The following is a 19859-nucleotide window of genomic DNA, read 5'->3' as shown; positions in this document are numbered from 1 at the left end:
ATTTCAGCTAAATTCTAGTACACATTGATACCTGAATATATACTGTAATGTACTTCCTTTCTCCCTCAATATTTATTGAGTAAGTACACTATGCCAGAGGCCCAACTAAATATTAGGAAAAAAATATGAAAAGACATAGCTCCTGTCCTAAAAGACTTTATACTTCCCTGGAGGGACAAGACTTGCAAATAGGATTTAGAATATAATTGTTATGATGAAAGTCTGTATAAATTACAGTATGCAGTAAGGCAGAAGCAGCACATAAATGTTCCTCCATTTGGGGCAGGGAAAGGAAGGGGAGTGGGGAGAGATGGTCAGGAGAGCCTTCCCAGAGGAAATAGTTTAACCATGTTTTCACTCTGGAAGATCTTGTCCTTTTCATGACCAGCTCCAAGGCCAACTTCACACAAAACATCCCAATCACCCAAGGGAAGTACTTTGCATTTTCCTTACAGGCAGCATTATACCATCTTATATTGTTGTAGATATCTGTATATGTGTGCTTTACCTCTTCTGCTGCTGCTAAGTCACTTCAGTCATGTCCGACTCTGTGCGATCCCATAGATGGCAGCCCACCAGGCTCCTCCGTCCCTGGGATTCTCAAGACAAGAACACTGGAGTGGGTTGCCACTTCCTTCTCCAATGTGTGAAAGTGAAAAGTGAAAGTGAAGTCTCTCAGTCGTGTCTGACTCTTAGCGACGCCATGGACTGCAGCCTACCAGGCTCCTCCATCCATGGGATTCTCCAGGCAAGAGTACTGGAGTGGGGTGCCGTTGCCTTACCTCTTCTACTAAACAATAAATTCATTTGTGGGAGGTGTTTCTGTCTTAGACATCTTTCTGTCTCCCACTCAGCCTGGAAGATTACTGACATACACTGTAAATTCAGTCAATGGTGCTGAATGAAAGATTAATACAAAAGAGAAGGGGTTAAATCATTTGGCTTCCTTTCTTTCAAATGCTTGACTTTTGAAACATTTTAACTAATTACTAAATCAGACTGATTTGGGGCTATTATCCAAGTAACAGGAAGACTTTTTAAAAAATCCTTTATAAACATTTATTTTTAAATTTAATTAATTAATTTAAAAAATCATTTTCAAAGTCAGTTGCCCAATTCCTTTGGTGCAAAAAAAAAAATATTATGTAACCTTATAAAATCTGGCCAATCAAAAGGACTTTCCCTAGTCTTGTTTCCTACTTCCTTAATAAACTCTACATTCTCATTTCAAAAGATCTTGCCAACATTATTTCATTATCACTGTACCCATCGGCAGAATGAAAAAATGTTGGCATAGTTTTTTGGTATAGCAATGGAGAAATGAGGTCGAAGCAATTTAGGACTTGGAAGCTAGTGGCTTTTATACTCTCTATAGAATGTCTTCCTCTTTCTCTTCCAACCTGAGTTCCCACCCCATCCTGAAACTGACAGTTTGATTTTGTTCCAGGATTTTGTGAGAAACATATACTAGCTACTAACTAACAAACCTATATGAAAAAATTTTCATAACTTTTTATACATACCCACTTTAAGTGAAAGTGTAGTTGTTCAGTAGTGTCCAACTTTTTGCGACCCCATGGACTGTAGCCGACCAGTTTCCTCTGTCCGTGGAATTCTCTAGAGAAGAGTCCTGGAGTGGATTGCCATTCCCTTCTCCAGTGGATCTTCCCAACTCAGGGATTGAATCTGGGTCTCCCACATTCCAGACAGATTTTTTAACATGTGAGCTACAAGGGAAGGCACCCACTTAAGGACATTATCTATACAGATGAAAACAGAAAGTTTCATAAACTTCAGTTCAGTTCAGTCGCTCAGTCGTGTCCAACTCTTTGTGACCCCATAAACCGCAGCATGCCAGGCCTCCCTGTCCATCACCAGCTCCTGGAGTTTACCCAAACTCATGTCCATTCAGTCGGTGATGCCATCCAACCATCTCATCTTCTGTCGTCCCCTTCTCCTCCTGCCTTCAATCTTTCCCAGCATCAGCGTCTTTTCCAAGGAGTCAGTTCTTCGCATCAGGTAGCCAAGGTATTGGAGCTTCAGCTTCCAATGAATATGTAGGACTGATTTCCTTTAGGATTGACTGGTTTGATCTCCTTGCAGTCCAAGAGACTCTCAACAGTCTTCTCCAAAGCATCAATTCTTCAGCACTCACCTTTCTTTATAATCTAACTATCACATCCATACATGACTACTGGAAAAACCATAGCTTTGACTAGACAGACCTTTGTTGGCAAAGTAATGTCTCTGCTTTTAAATATGCTGTCTAGGTTGGTCATAGCTTTTCTTTCAAGGAGCAAGCATCTTTTAATCTCATGGATGCAATCACCATCTGCAGTGATTTTGGAGCCCCCCAAAATAAAGTCTGGCACTGTTTCCATTGTTTCCCATCTATTTGCCATGAACTGATGGGACCAAGCTGAAGTTGAATGGCTCTATGAAGACCTACAAGACCTTTTAGAACTAACACCCCAAGAAGATGTCCTTTTCATTATAGGGGACTGGAATGCAAAAGTAGGAAGTCAAGAAACATCTGGAGTGACAGGCACATTTGGCCTTGGAGTAAGGAATGAAGCAGGGCAAAGGCTAATACAGTTTTGCCAAGAGAATGCACTGGTCATAGCAAACACCCTCTCCCAACAACACAAGAGAAGACTCTACACATGGACATCACCAGATGGCCAACACCAAAATCAGTTTGATTATATTCTTTGCAGCCAAAGATGGAGAAACTCTATACAGTCAGCAAAAATAAGACCAGGAGCTGACTGTGGCTCAGATCATGAACTTCTTTTTTTTTTTTTTTTAGATCATGAACTTCTTATTTCCAAATTCAGACTTTAATTGAAGAAAGTGGGGAAAACCACTAGACCATTCAGGTATGACTTAATCAAATCCCTTATGATTATACAATGGAAGTGAGAAATAGATTTAAGGGACTAGATCTGATAGGTATAGTGCCTGATGAACTACAGACGGAGGTTCGTGACATTTACAGGAGACAGGAATCAAGACCATCCCCAAGAAAAAGAAATGCAAAAACGCACAATGGCTGTCTGAGGAGGCCTTACAAATAGCTGTGAAAAGAAGAGAAGCAAAAAGCAAAGGAGAAAAGGAAAGATATACCCATTTGAATGCAGAGTTCCAAAGAATAGCAAGGAGAGATAAGAAAGCCTTCCTCAGTGATCAGTGCAAAGAAATAGACGAAAACAATAGAATAGGAAGGACTAGAGATCTCTTCAAGAAAATTAGAGATACCAAGGGAACATTTCATGCAAAGATGGGCTCAATAAAGGACAGAAATGGTATGGACCTACAGAAGCAAAAGATATTAAGAAGAGGTGGCAAGAATACACAGAAGAACTATGCAAAAAAGATCTTCATGACCCAGATAATCATGATGGTGTGATCACTCACCTAGGGCCAGATAGCCTGAAATGAGAAGTCAAGTGGGCCTCAGGAACATCACTATGAACAAAGCTAGTGGAGGCGATGGAATTCCAGTTGAACTATTTCAAATCCTGAAAGACGATGCTGTGAAAGTGCTGCACTCAATATGCCAGCAAATTTGGAAAACTCAGCAGTGGCCACAGGACTGGAAAAGGTCAGTTTTCATTCCAGTCCCAAAGAAGGCAATGCCAAAGAATGCTCAAACTACCGCACAATTGCACTCATCTCACACGCTAGTAAAGTAATGCTGAAAATTCTCCAAGCCAGGCTTCAGCAATACATAGACTGTGAACTTCCAGATGTTCAAGTTGGTTTTAGAAAAAGCAGAGGAACAAGAAATCAAATTGCCAACATCCACTGAATTACTGAAAAAGCAAGAGTTCCAAGAAAACATCTATTTCTGCTTTATTAACTATGCCAAAGCCTTTGACTGTGTGGATCACAATAAACTGTGGAAAATTCTGAAAGAGATGGGAAACCCGACCACCTGACCTGCCTCTTGAGAAACCTGTATGCAGGTCAGGAAGCAACAGTTAGAACTGGACATGGAACAACAGACTGGTTCCAAATAGGAAAAGGAGTACATGAAGGTTGTATATTGTCACCCTGCTTATTTAACTTATATGCAGAGTACATCATGAGAAACTCTGGGTTGGAGGAAGCACAAGCTGGAATCAAGATTGCTGGGAGAAATATCAATAACCTCAGATATGCAGATGACAACACCCTTATGGAAGAAAGTGAAGAAGAACTAAAGAGCCTCTTGATGAAAGTGAAAGAGGAGAGTGAAAAAGCTGGTTTAAAACTCAACATTCAGAAAACTAAGATCATGGCATTCAGTCCGATCACTTCATGGGAAATAAAACAGTGGAAACAGTGGCTGACTTTATTTTGGGGGGCTCCAAAATCACTGCAGATGGGGATTGCAGTCATGAAATTAAAAGACGCTTACTGCTTGGAAGGAAAGTTATGACCAACCTAGACAGTGTATTAAAAAGCAGAGACATTAGTTTGTCAACAAAGATCTGTCTAGTCAAGGCTATGGTTTTTCCAGTAGTCATGTATGGATGTGAGAGTTGGACTATAAAGAAAGTTGAGCACTGAAGAATTGATGCTTTTGAACTGTGGTGTTGGAGAAGACTCTTGAGAGTCCCTTAGACGGCAAGATCCAACTAGTCCATTCTAAAGGAGATCAGTCCTGGGTGTTCATTGGAAGGACTGATGTTGAAGCTGAAACTCCAATACTTTGGCCACCTGATGCGAAGAGCTGACTCATTTGAAAAGACCCTGATGCTGGGAAAGATTGAGGGCAGGAGGAGAAGGGGACTACAGAGGATGAGATGTTTGGACGGCATCACTGACTCAATGGACATGAGTTTGAGTAAGCTCTGAAGTTGGTGATGGACAAGGAAGCCTGGCGTGCTGCAGTTCATGTGGTCACAAAGAGTTGGACATGACTGAGTGACTGAACTGAACTGAACAGATGGGACCAGATGCCATAATCTTAGTTTTTTGAATGTTGAGTTTTAAGCCAACTTTTTCACTCTCCTCTTTTACTTTCATCACGAGGCTCTTTAGTTCCTCTTTAGTTTATTTGCTTTCTGCCATAAGGGTGGTGTCATCTGCATATCTGTAGTTATTGATACTTCTCCCGGAAATCTTGATTCCGGCTTGCCTCATCCAGCCTGGCACTTCACATGATGTACTCTGCATATAAGTTAAATAAGCAGAGTGACAATATACAGCCTGACATACTCCTTTCCCAATTTGCAACCAGTCTGTTGTTCTAACTGTTGCTTCTTAACCTGCATACAGATTTCTCAGGAGGAAGGTCAGGTGGTCTGGTATTTCCATCACTTTAAGAACTTTCCAGTTTGTTGTGATCCACACAGTCAAAGGCTTTGGCATAGTCAATAAAACAGAAGTAGATGTTTTTTCTGGAACTCTTGCTTTTTTGATGACCCAACGGATGTTGGCAATTTGATCTCTGGTTCCTCTGCCTTTTCTAAATCCAGGTTGAACATCTGGAAGTTCACAGTTTACATACTGTTGAAGCCTGGCTGGGAGAATTTTGAGCATTACTTTGCTAGCATGTGAGATGCTTGTAATTGTGCAGTAGTTAGAACATTCTTTGGCATTGCCTTCTTTGGGACTGGAATGAAAACTGACCTTTTCCAGTACTGTGGCCACTGCTGAGTTTTCCAAATTTGCTGGCATATTGAGTGCAGCACTTTCATAGCTTCATCTTTCAGGATTTGAAATAGCTCAACTGGAATTCTATCACCTCCACTAGCTTTGTTTGTAGTGATGTTCCTAAGGCCCACTTGACTTCACATTTCATGATATCTGGCTCTAGGTGAGTGATCACACCATCATGGTTTTCTGGGTCATGAAGATCTTTTTTGTATAGTTCTTCTGTGTATTCTTGCCACCTCTTCTTAATATCTTCTGCTTCTGTAAAGTCCATACCATTTCTGTCATTTATTGAGCCCATCTTTGCAAGAAATATTCCCTTGGTATCTCTAATTTTCTTAAAGAGGTCTCTAGTCTTAAACTTAGGTGAGAATATTCCATATTGGCTTGTAAATCCTCTGTGTTAAAAAGACCAATCTGCAACCTTCCCAGATTTTACGTTGGGAAAGAGATACAGCAGATACCAAAGATATCCATACCCATAGACTCTCTGTTGCCAACTCAGCTACACTGGTGACTTGGACATATCAGTGGAAGCTTAGTTTGAAGCCAAAATCTAGTAACAGCTTTACTTTACAAAGAATAGGAATGGGAAATGATAATCTTTCATGAAGGAAGATAAGAGGTAAGTACTTGCCTATCATAGTGAGAATCTTTAGCTTTTCCTTCATGAGGGAAATTCCCTTTGCATCTAGCCTTTTGTCCTAGATAGGAGATTCTAAGAAAAAAAAAAATTCTTTTCATGAAGATACTTGCAAAATCAAGTGTAATGTTTTTCTCTTCTTTGAACATTTCACAGAAAAAGCTATTGATGCAGTGATTTAGCTGCCACAAAAATCAGGAGGAAACACACAGGAATTCACTCATCTCACTCTGGTGATGGAGGACCAGCACACAAGACCTACAGTAATGTTTCCAAACTTGAAGGTGAGTGTATGTAATACTTCCTGCAGTTATTAGACTTGTATGAAGAAAGTGGACCTCTTCACATTATATTCAATCAGGGACTTTATAAGAATGGTGCGTGGGATAAAGAGGATGGTGAGTCTCCGCAGTCAGGCATAGGGTCTAACATTCAGTGGTGCCAGAATGCAGAAGCCAGAGGGCAGAATGATGGCTTCAGGCAGGAATCAGCAGGAGTTGCCTCTGCTTCTTCTGTCAGTATTTCTTCTTTCCATTTTCTGAGACATGCACTTCTCTGTCACTGTCCCATATATTCATTCCACTCTACCCTCTGTTTGGGAAGAAAAAGACACCATACCCTTCATAGCCCTGTTCCTGGTCCACTACTGAAGGGCTTACCTTCAATTATCCTTAGCTTGGACATCCATACTCCTTTCCCCTCAGTCTGGCAACTTAGCAAGTGATTCAATAAAAAGAAAAGGTGTTGGTCAACCTTTTTCAGATGCCAGTAAAAGGGATACCTTCCTACCTTTTGGATTCATCCAACAAAGCTAATAAAATTTTCTAATCCTCTATTTCTTAGTCTGTGAGTTCAACTGACTTAATCCTAGATTAAGATAAAGTATCAAATTCAACCTCAGACAGACCAGGCAATGCCAAAATTTTGACACTAACATTGACAAGGGAAGTAGTTCTCCTGTTCAGCTGAGCATGCCTACTCTCAAACAATTTAAAATTCTAGAATTTTGGAACTGGTAGAGACCTTTGTCCTTGTGACTACCCCTTAGTCTTGCTACTCATGAGTCTTGCCTCCAAAAATGTCCACTTTATGTGAAGTGGGACTCTGGTACAGCCAGATTTTTTTCTGTTACCTCTTTGTAATCAGAGAAAATGCAAGTGGCTGAGATCGTTGTCAGTATGTGGGTGTGGCTGGGGAAAAAATACCCTCTGTGACCAATAGTTCTTTCATCACTGTACTCTGCTTTCATACTGTTGCTCATGAATAAAACATATTCACAGGACATTTTGTACTTTTCTTTCCTTATTCAGTTTATGCAGATAGCCACTTCCTTTGGGCAGTAGGACAGAAACCTCAGTTCTGTGTAGCTAGAGATGAAGAAAAAGAGGCATGAAGAAGCTAGAGCATTTGCTGAAGAGCACATGATGGGACCCTCTTAGAAATAGGATGAAAAGTCACAGTCCTGGACCCTGGGTCCATAAGTTGGTCTGTTTTCTTCTCAATGAAAAGCTTGTTTACTAAAGAAATTCACAATGACTTTCTTTTGGGGAGGGACTTTCTTTGGGGACTTTGTCCTGTCATCAAGAAGAAAGAAAGGAAAGGAGAGAAAGAGAATCAGAGTAGTTTCAATTTTTTACAAAACTACAAACTTGGGCCAGTTTGAAAATATGAACGTTCCATAAAGTGAACATGAATTCTTTTATTTGGTAACAATAACAAGGTAAATCATATGGAAAGTCACACGCAACCAGTGCAGTTCAGTTCAGTTCAGTCGCTCAGTCATGTCCGACTCTTTGCGACCCCATGAATCACAGCACGCCAGGGCTCCCTGTCCATCACCAACTCCCAGAGTTTACCCAAACCCATGTCCATCGAGTCGGTGATGCCATCCAGCCATCTCATCCTCTGTAGTCCCCTTCTCCTCCTCCCCTCAATCCTTCCCAGCATCAGGGTCTTTTCCAATCAGTCAACTCTTCACATGAGGTGGCCAAAGTTTTGGAATTTCAGCTTCAACATCAGTCCTTTCAATGAACAACCAGGACTGATCTCCTTTAGGATGGACTGGTTGGATCTCCATGCAGTCCAAGGGACTCTCAAGAGTCTTCTCCAACACCACAGTTCAAAAGCATCAACTCTTCAGTGCTCAGCTTTCTTCACCATCCAACTCTCACATCCATACATGACTACTGGAAAAACTATAGCCTTGACTAGATGGACCTTTATTGGCAAAGTAATGTCTCTGCTTTTAAACATGCTATCTAGGTTGGTCATAACTTTCCTTCCAAGCAGTAAGCGTCTTTTAATTTCATGGGTGCAATCACCATCTGCAGTGATTTTAGAGCCCCCCAAAATAAAGTCTGACACTGTTTCCACTGTTTTCCCATCTATTTCCCATGAAGTGATGGGACCAGATGCCATGATCTTAGTTTTCTGAATGTTGAGTTTTAAGCCAAATTTTCACTCTCCTCTTCACTTTCTGCCATAAGGGTGGTGTCATCTGCATATCTGAGGTTATTGATATTTCTCCCAGCAATCTTGATTCCAGCTTGTGCTTCTTCCAGCCCAGCATTTCTCATGATGTACTCTGCATATAAGTTAAATAAGCAGGGTGACAATACACAACCTTCATGTACTCCTTTTCCTATTTGGAACCAGTCTGTTGTTCCATGTCCAGTTCTAACTGTTGCTTCCTGACCTGCATACACGTTTCTCAAGAGACAGGTCAGATGGTCTGGTATTCCCTTCTCTTTCAGAATTTTCCACAGTTTATTGTGATCCACACAGTCAAAGGCTTTGGCATAGTCGATAAAGCAGAAATAGATGTTTCTCTGGAATTCTCTTGCTTTTTCTATGATCCAGAGGATGTTGTCAGTTTGATCTCTGGTTCCTCTGCCTTTTCTAAAACCAGCTTGGACATCCAGAAATTCACGGTTCACATATTGCTGAAGCCTGGCTTGGAGAATTTTGAGCATTACTTTACTAGTGTGTGAGATTAGTACAATTGTGCAGTAGTGTGAGCATTCTTTGGCATTGCCTTTCTTAGGGATTGGAATGAAACCTGACCTTTTCCAGTCCTGTGGCCACTGCTGAGTTTTCCAAATTTGCTAGCATATTGAGTGCAGCACTTTCACAGCATCATCTTTCAGGATTTGAAATAGTTCAACTGGAATTCCATCACCTCCACTAGCTTTGGTTTGTATTGATGCTTTTCTTTTTTTTTTTTCTAACTGTTTATTTATTTATTTATTTTTTGGTATCATTGATATGAATAAGCATAGATTTACACTGTTCCCCATCCCGATCCCCCTCCACCTCCCTCTCCACCCGATCCCTCTGGGTCTTCCCAGTGCACCAGGCCCGAGCACTTGTCTCATGCATCTCACCTGGGCTGGTATCTGTTTCACTATAGATAATATACATGCTGTTCTCTCGAAACATCCCACCCTCGCCTTCTCCCACAGAGTTCAAAAGTCTGTTCTGTATTTCTGTGTCTCTTTTTCTGTTTTGCATATAGGGTCATCATTACCATCTTTCTAAATACCATATATATGCGTTAGTATGCTGTAATGTTCTTTATCTTTCTGGCTTACTTAACTCTGTATAAGGGGCTCCAGTTTCATCCATCTCATTAGGACTGGTTCAAATGAATTCTTTTTAATGGCTGAGTAATATTCCATGGTGTATATGTACCACAGCTTCCTATCCATTCATCTCTAGATGGGCATCTAGGTTGTTCCATGTCCTGGCTATTATAAACAGTGCTGCGATGAACATTGGGGTGCACGTGTCTCTTTCAGATCTGTTTCCTATGTTATGCCCAGAGTGGGATTGCTTGGGTCATATGGCAGTCTATTTCCAGTTTTTTAAGAAATTCCACATTCTGTTTCCATAGGCCGTCACTAGTTTATTCCCAACCAACAGTGTAAGAGGTTTCCCTTTTCTCCACACCCTCTCCGGCATTTATTGCTTGTAGACTTTGGGATAGCAGCCATCCTGACTGGCGTGTAATGGTACCTCATTGTGGTTTTGATTTGCATTTCTCTGATAATGAGTGATGTTGAGCATCTTTTCATGTGTTTGTTAGCCATCTGTATGTCTTCTTTGGAGAAATGTCTGTTTAGTTCTTTGGCCCATTTTTTGATTGGGTCATTTATTTTTCTGGAATTAAGCTGCAGGAGTTGCTTGTATATTTTTGAGATTAATCCTTTGTCTGTTTCTTCATTTGCTATTATTTTCTCCCAATCTGAGGGCTGTCTTTTCACCTTACTTATAGTTTCCTTTGTAGTGCAAAAGCTTTTAAGTTTCATTAGGTCCCATTTGTTTAGTTTGCTTTTATTTCCAATATTCTGGGAGGTGGGTCATAGAGGATCTTGCTGTGATTTATGTCGGAGAGTGTTTTGCCTATGTTCTCCTCTAGGAGTTTTATAGTTTCTGGTCTTACATTTAGATCTTTAATCCATTTTGAGTTTATTTTTGTGTATGGTGTTAGAAAGTGTAGTGATGCTTTCTAAGGCCTACTTGACTTCACTTTCCAGGATGTCTGGCTCTAGATTCAACCTGAATGGAGTTAAGACAGCCACACATTCATCCTGAGATGCTGGGGGGAGCTGGGACTGGCCTGACCAGATCGTGTCACCTTCAGTCCCTGACCTTTGGGATCTCTGAAGTGACTGCTTGGCCCAGGCTGGGTTTTCCAGTAGCTGAGTTACACCCATGTCAACTTGGCTTGTGAAATATTTAACAAGCAGTTTTAAATATTATGATTAAAGGAACAGATATATCCAGAGGGCTTTAAAACCTCCCTTTCCTAAGCTATCATAAGGATTTTCAACAGGTTTGGCCCTAATATTTGCAGAGCTAAAGCAAGAAAACAAACAAAGGCTCACATATTATGTTCAAATATTTAGAATTTACAAACAAACCTGACAAACTGTTAAAAGAGGACAGAGGTGTCATCTTTCCTTCTGCTGCAACACATAAATGCCTCCATATTTTAAAGCCTAGATTTGGATTTAGAATTTCCGAATGGCACAGAGTTCCACACCAGAAAGTGTGGCGAGAGCTGGCTCCCAAGTTCCAGCCTCTAGACCCTTCCCCAGGCCTCCCCACTCTCGGAGGTCCTTGTGCTCCTCCAGGCTAACTCTCTAATCCCCACATTTCAGTTCCAGTTTTGTGCCCTTCAAACAGCCACACCAGGGATGTGGTGATGCGTGCACAGGTGGTGCAGTCCACCCTTAGAAGGTAGGCCAGGGAAGAGGCCCACACAGGCTCTGGAATTGGGTTTTAGGCCACTTGGGCAAGAAGTGCTAGGGTTCCAAGTGCCCAAAACCTAGCGGAAAAGGAGGTGAATACAGATTCAGGGTGGACACAGCCTCTTGGTCCCACGGATGCTTCCACCTATTGAAAGAAGGATCAAAGAGGCCCTAAAACCTGGGACTTGGGACACAGATTCCTCTCACCTTGGTCCAAGTATGAAAGTGAAAGTCGCCCAGTTGTGTCTGACTCTTTGCAATGCCATGGACTATACAGTCCATGGAATTCTCCAGGCCAGAATACTGGAGTGGATAGCCTTTCCTTTCTCCACCTTATCTTCCAAACCCAGGGATTGAACCCAGGTCTCCCATATTGCAGGTGGATTCTTTACCAACTGAGCCACAAGGGAAGCCCAAGTATACTACTTGGTCCAAGTGTACTAACTTTCAATACTTTTTTTTACAGAGCAGTAGTGCCTTATTTTTTTCCTTCTAGTTATGCTGAGATATAGTTGACTTACAGCACTGTGTACACTTAAAGTGTACAGCATACTGATTTGACTTACCTAAATGATGTAAGTCAAATCAGTATGCTGTACCCTGAATATTCATTGGATGAACTGATGCTAAAGCTGAAGCTCCAATACTTTGGCCACCTGATGGGAAGAGCTGACTCACTGGAAAAGACCCTGATGCTGGGAAAGATTGAAGGCAGGAGGAGAAGGGGACGGCAGAGGATGAGATGGTTGGATGGCATCACCGACTCAATGGACATGAGTCTGAGCAAGCTCCGGGAGTTGGTGATGGACAGGGAAGCCTGGCGTGCTGCAGTCCATGAGGGTCACAAAGAGTCGGACAAAACTGAGCGACTGAACAACAACATCACAAAATGATAATCACAATAAGTTTAGTGAACATCTATCATCTCTTGTGGACAGAAAATTCACAAAAAAATTTTTTACCTTGTGATGAGAACTCTTAGGATTTACTCTGTTAACAACTTTGATATGTAACAAGCAGCAATGTCAATTATGTTTCTCATGTTGCACATCCCTAGCACTTGTTTATCTTATAAATGGAAATTTGTCCCCCTTGACCACACTCATCAGTTTCCCCCTCTCCTACCCCTCACCTCTGGTAACCACAAATCTGATCTCTTTTTCTATGAGTTTGTGTGTTTTTGAAGGATAACTGATCTGTAACAGATATTAGTTCCTGGTGCCAACACAGTGAGTTGATGTTTCAATCCATTACAAAATGGTCACCACTTACTCATTTTTATTAAAGTAATACATATACATAAAGCAGATCGAATGGTAAGGATGAGTTTATAATGGGAAGTCAAATATTTTTTCCTCTCTGAACCACTCCTAGAATTTTCCTCAATAAAGCCAGATTATGTTTTCACCTCTATTTATTAATTTATCAACTTTATTATCTTTTTTAATAAACAATCTTATTCTACTGAAGGGTTTAAAATAGGAAAGTGACAAGCAGATGTGCATTGTAAAAGATCACTGTGGATATAGTGTGGTGAATAGACTACAGGCACAGGAGCAGACACAGGAAATCTATTAGGAAGCAATTTCAGTTCAAAGGAAAGCTATTGGTGGCAGCAGAAAAGAGGGAAGAGGACAAACTGAAGAGATACTTGGGAGTTACAACTGAGAGGATAGATAGAATTGATAGGTATGGAAAGGAGAAAGACTCAAAAATGATTCCTTCCCTATCTTTTCCTTGGTAGTGCTTACAACAATTATGATGAATTGGTTATTTGTATGATTGTTTAATGTTTGCATTCCCTTCTGGTTTATAAGCAACCCAAGGACAGGGGCCAGGCTTATCCAACACCTTATTTCTGTGTTCATGTGCTAGCATAGTATGTGACACACAGCAGTATTTAAAAACTGTTTATTGGTTAAATTGTATTTTGGGTTATAAGCAAATGGGTTTATGGTGGCATCATTCACCGAGTTCAGGGCATGGAGGAAGAAGATGAAATGTGGAGAATGAGTTTTGACCATGCTGAGTTGCAGGTTCCTGTGAAACATCCCAGGGTAAGTGTCCTGGAAGCAATTGGAAATACATGTCTAAACCTTGGGAGAGACAGATGAGCCGGAGAGATGTGGGAGTCAGGAGCATAGAGAAGATGGTCAAAGTCATAGAGGATTTGAGACAGCCAAACCAGAAGTGAGCCCAGCTGGTAAAGAATCCACATGCAATGCAGGAGACCCCAGTATGATTCCTGGGTCAGGAAGATCCCCTGGAAAACAGATAAGTTACCCACTCCAGTATTCTTGGGCTTCCTTGATGGCTCAGATGGTAAAGAATCTGCCTGCAATGTGGGAGACCTGGGTTCAATCCCTGGGTTGGGAAGATCCCCTGGACGAGGGCATGGCAACTCATTCCAGTATTCTAGCCTGGAGAATCCCCTTGGACAGAGGAGCCTGGTGGGCTGCAGTCCATGGAGTTGCAAAGAGTCGGACATGACTGAGTGGCTAAGCACACAAACCAGAAGCTTAGAATAAGAAAAGAGATCCTAGGAGAGCGCTCTGAGGAAGTAATATTTAAGGATTGTGCAGAAGAATAGCAATCGACAAAGGAGATAGAGAAATGGCCAGAGTGTTCTAGGTAGGAGGAAAACCAGGAGAAATTGGAGTGTGAAGTTTAAGAGAAGAATTTTAAGAAAGAAGGAGGGGTCAACATGTCCAATGCATCTAGGAACTCAAGCAAGGAAGGTAACCAATAATCAGGGTCAATTCAGTGGTGGGTAAAAAAGCCAGAGTGAATTAAGGTGAAAGTGGAAAGAAAATGAATTTAGCAAATGTAAGTGGCTCATTCAAACTCATTTATCAGACTAGTTCACTGTCATCTTTAAAATCAGTTTAGATTTCAGAGAGGATAAAATGAAGAGCTTGAATTAAAAAAAAAAAGAGAGAGAGAGGGACAATAGAGTTTGACTGTAATTAAGCCCCATCTCTCATAGGTAGATGAGGGGATACCAGAGAGGTGAGGCTAGGGCTGAGGAGGCGGCTCTGGGGTGCATGCCTGTAAGAGGGAGGAGAGTAGCATAGAGAATTCTGATTAGTTCATCATTTTGCCTTGTGTGTGCTAAGTCGCTTCAGTCGTGTCTGATTCTTTTGCAACCTCATGGACTGTAGCCTGTAGTCAGGCTCCTCTGTCCAGGGAACTCTCCAGGAAAGAATACTTGAGTGGGTTGCTGTGCCTTCCCCCAGGGATTCTTCCCTCTGATTAGTTCATCATTTAGCATTAGGACAGCCCGAATCCTGACCTAATTCTCTGCCCAAGGGAAAAGGTCACAGGATTTATTACCAGGGTTTAGCTGATGGAATACCACATCTCACAAATAGATTTTGTTAAGGTCCTCACTCAAGCAGCAAGAAGATAAAGCTCTGCTGAGAAATTTTAGGACATTTCACTAAACTTCTCAGTTTCTCCTCTGCAAAGAAGCTAACCAGTGATGAGAGCAAAGAATGTTGAACAACAACAACTAAACTTCCTTTTGTTGAGAAATTGAGATTAATAGTTGGCTAACCTTTTTTTGTGGTTCAGGAATTTGATTTGTTGTATATAATCATTTGTGCCCCTTATCTTGTTAAATCAACATTGGGAAGAACAAATAAAAACATTTGTATGAACTGCTTCAACCTTTAAAATCAACAATAAGAATACAAGCGGACACTTCCTTCCCTAAGGGTTAATAAATTAAATATTAACCTAAAGTGCCACTTACTACTGGAGGCTTACACATTCAGCCCAATTGCTAACTAGAAAAATGCGAAGATAAAGTATAGATTCAGCCCTGATCTTGAAATTTCCTGATCCAAAATTTCCAGCTTTTTGGAAAAGCTGGCATGAACAATGACTTTTCAAGCTGTAAGAACAAAAAACCAGACCCTCACAATAGCCCTGACCCCTAAGGTCTCAGACCAACTTCCTCAGGACACTGGATCCTAACAGCCCTTCAGTAAGGAGGAAGCACATTCCATCAACTTTGCCTAGGTAGCCTGTTTTCAGTTCTTTTGCTTCCTAAAACCTGCACATTCCTTGTTTAAGGTCAGAAAGAGTCTCTTCTTCCTTGCATTCTCTACGCCCATTTCCACCACCTTGTAATCTCTCCTACCATATAACTTCTTGTTCCGGACAGGTTAAAGTTGATTTGAAAAGAAAGCTGAGAGAAGAGAGTACAGAAAGTCAAATTTCTACCCAGAAAGCAATATCTCCATGGCACGTATGAGATTTTTTACTAATAGGCACAGTAGTTCAGAAATCAGGCAAAATTAGAAGTTATAAGAAAGCTGTCCTTTCAATGTACTTCAGTAACAGTAAAGATGTTTTTGCATATATACGTTTTCCACAAAGCTCTTGCAGTGGGCATATGTGATAATGAGGATTAAGGGGCTTAGAGGCAGGCTCACAAATACCGGAGATTGGAGTCCAAAAAGATAAGTCTGCATTTCCTTTCATCTTTACCCATCTCTTTACTCCAGTTAAGTGTTCCTGGACCCCATAAACATTTTTCTATTAATGTTTCCACATATCTTTATAATTTCCAAGAAGACCCTTAAGTCTGTCCCTAAAATTCATTCATTCAACTTAAGTTCCTTTTATTTTCCACCACCGAGCCAAGCACTGCCAATATAAACAGGAGTTAGACATGATCCTCAACTTTGAGGAGCTTATGGTTTAGTGGTGATTCAAGAAAAAAGAAATTAAAACACTTCTGGAGATCTAAAAGCATTTTTAGAAATATAAAGTGATAACATCTGGGTCTTGTTTTGTAGATAAGTTAACATCTTCTGATTTTGTATTATTGAAATCAAGACTCCAAGTCTAAATCCACCTGTTTATGCACGTAATGATGCTTTTAAACTGTGGTGTTGGAGAAGACTCTTGAGAGTCCCTTGGACTGCAAGGAGATCCAACCACTCCATCCTAAAGGAGATCAGTCCTGGGTGTTCATTGGAAGGACTGATGCTGAAGCTGAAACTCCAGTACTTTGACCACCTCATGCGAAGAGTTGACTCATTAGAAAAGACCCCGATGCTGGGAGGGGTTGGGGGCAGGAGGAGAAGGGGACGACAGAGGATGAGATGGCTGGATGGCATCACTGATTCAATGGACATGAGTTTGAGTAAACTCCGGGAGTTGGTGATGGACAGGGAGGCCTGGCGTGCCGTGATTCATGGGGTCGCAAAGAGTCGGACACGACTGAGCAATGGAACTGAACTGAACTGACTGAGGCACATAACCTTAGATGTTTACACGGTTAAATTTTAAACTGGTCCTTAAATAGAGGGGTTTTGCAATTTATTCATTTTTGAGTTTGTTTCTGAGGTATTTCTTAATACTGAAGCACTTATGGGATGATTTAAACATACTCACAAATTTTGAGAGTCAAAAGGCATCTCTGAAAATAAGTACAGGGTACAGTGTCCAAGAATTTCCTGTTCTCCCTAGCTTTGATGGTTTTGTTTGCCTTGTTCAAAGAGATATTTGACTATTATGTAGAACTCATATTTAACAGACAGCTTTGCAAAGCTGAGTTGTGATATTTTCTCTTTTGCTGATCCATTTTACCATCTGAAGAATGTTTTTACAGTTTAGCATCTGGGCTCCTAGCTTCAAACACATGGGGTTTGAAATTGAGATACACGGTTAAAGTGAGACAAAAGTTCATGATGCTTCACCATAATTATTTAATATTTATCTTTCATTTTTCTAATTATTAACTCAAAGTTTTGGCTCAAATGATTCTAACCTGTAATCTGTATACGATCAGTCTTAATGAATGCTGAGTAGATTAACCCAGAGGTAGAGGTAGCCTATGAACTTGAAATCAAGTTATCTTGTAGAAAATAAATATTACAATTTCATTTCATTCTTTCATTCACAAACATTTATTCAGGGTCTTCCAAAGGATAAGAACAGTTCTAGGTGTTGAAAAGACATCAGTGAACAAAACAGGCTCCCCTAGGGAGCTCATTTTACTGGAGCTTACATTCATTTGACCAAAACCCCTCAACAGCCAATTTTGAGAAGGGACTCCACTTTTTATGGGGGAAGGGAGACAAACGACAATAATCCCAGATTACTTGAAAGCTGCATCATAGCAGAGTCAAAGGGCCTCTGGATTTGCAATCAGGAGACACTGATCATAGACGTCCTGTAACTCATTTTCCTTGCTGTTTTCTGGGTCTTAGTTTTCTCATCTATTAAATATTCATAATCTCAAGAGTCTCTTCTGGAGTGAATAATCCATTATTCTACAATATGTAACAGGCATTTACTTGATTAGGGTAAATTCACATACAGTGAAATGCACAGATCACAGAGATTTCTTTTTCAAAAGTACAGAAATGTCTGGGAGCCATCTTAAACTTCTCTACCTTCTGAAGCTACAGTATGGTGTATAAGTGTATTTTATGTTCAGAGTAATGATCCTGAGGCATTGCAGGATGCTGAATCAGTAGGACAAGGTTTAATTATGTTCATTAGACTACGTATTAAAGCAACAAAATGACTGAGGAAATACAGAGAGATTTCAAACAAAACTGTCTTCTCATAACCCATAGTTAATCAGAAACCCAATTAACCAATATGCTCCAGTCCATGAGTTTACAGTTTTCAGACTTATTTATTCTTCTTTACAACCATGACCAAGTCACTGATCCAGATTCCAGCCATTTCACACTGATTCCACTAAAATCAGTGGATTATGTCTCCTTCAAACAACATGAGACGAACCGAGAACTTTCAGATGTACAAGCTGGATTTAGAAAAGGCAGAGGAATCAGAGATCAAATAGCCAACATCCGCTGGATCATAGAAAAAGCAAGAGAATTCCAGAAAAACTTCTGCTTCATTTACTATGCTAAAGCCTTTGACTGTGTGTATCACAACAAACTGGAAAGTTAAAATGATGGGAATACCAGATCACCTTGCCTGCCCCTGAGAAATCTGTATGCAGGTCAAGAAGCAACAGTTAAAACTGGACATGGAACAATGGACTGGTTCCAAATTGGGAAAGGAGTATGCCAAGGCTATGCATCATCACCCTGCTTATTTAACTTATATGAAGAGTAAATCATGTGAAGGATAAGCTGGAATCAAGACTGCTGGAAGAAATATCAATAACCTCAGGTATGCAAATGATACTATCCTAACCACAGAAAGCAAAGAGGAACTAAAGAGCCTCTTGTAGGTGAAAGAGGAGAGTGAAAAAGCTGGCCTAAACTCAACATTCAAAAAATGAAGATCAGGGCATCCAGTTCCAACACTTCATGGCAAATAGATGGGAAAACAATGGAAACAATGACAGACTTAATTTTCTTGGACTTCAAAATCACTGTGGACGGTGACTGCAACCATGAAATTAAGACAGTTGCTCCTTGGAAGGAAAGTTATGACAAACCTAGACAGCATATTAAAAAGCAGAGACATTACTTTGCTGATGACGGTCTGTATAGTCAAAGCTGTGGTTTTTCCAGTAGTCATGTATGGATGTGAAAACTGGACAATAAAAAAGGCTAAGCACTGAAGAATTGATGCCTTCTCAACTAGGGTGCTGGAGTAGACTCTTGAGAGTCCGTTGGACAGCAAGGAGATCAAACCAGTCAATCCTAAAAGAAATCAACCCTGAATATTCATTGGATGAACTGATCCTGAAGCTGAAGCTCCAATACTTTGGCTACCTGATGGGAAGAGCTGACTCATTGGAAAAGACCCTAATGCTGGGAAAGATTGAAGGCAGGAGGAGAAGGGGACAACAGAGGATGAGATGGTTGGATGGCATCACTGACTCAATGGACATGAGCCTGAGCAAGCTCCAGGAGTTCGTGATGGACAGAGAAGCCTGGCGTGCTGCATTCCATGGGGTTGCAAAGAGTCAGACACGACTGAGCAACTGAACAACAACTACCACCAAAACAATCACTTCAGAGACAGAAAAAAAATTATTTAAATAAGAAACAGGCTTATATAAGACTTATAGGACTTATATAAGTCTTCTTAGGTTAAATAAGAAACAGATTGAGTAAAGTGATACAATTCTGAGTTGTGCGTGTGTGTGTGTGTGTGTGTTTTAAATGAAGGGGCCAAGGCCCACGATAGGTTAGACACTTGAAGGATAGGCACCTGAGACAGAACAGACACCAAGAGACAGCTCAGTAGACAGAAGGCATATCAAGTGATAGGTGCTCAGGAGAGCTGGGCATTTTCCAGGAGACTACAGGCAAATCTGGAAGACATTTAAAGAGGCAAGAGCTGGGTATGAGAACATATTTATTAAAGAGGCAGGA

At 40.8% G+C, this 19859-nt stretch overlaps 1 protein-coding gene across 1 annotated transcript in view; it reads left to right on the top strand.

Moving 5' to 3' along the window:
• Positions 1-19859, top strand: part of WNT8B (Wnt family member 8B) — a 91032-nt gene that overhangs the window by 17004 nt on the left and 54169 nt on the right. Inside the window, exon 2 of the mRNA XM_043475739.1 lies at positions 6443-6570. The gene's annotated coding sequence lies outside the window, so the exon portion shown is untranslated. The remainder of the gene's footprint in view (positions 1-6442; positions 6571-19859) is intronic.

The sequence above is a fragment of the Cervus canadensis genome, chromosome 8 (assembly GCF_019320065.1).
Source record: "Cervus canadensis isolate Bull #8, Minnesota chromosome 8, ASM1932006v1, whole genome shotgun sequence".
Lineage (NCBI taxonomy): Eukaryota > Metazoa > Chordata > Mammalia > Artiodactyla > Cervidae > Cervus > Cervus canadensis.
This window is presented reverse-complemented; position numbering and strand designations above follow the sequence as displayed.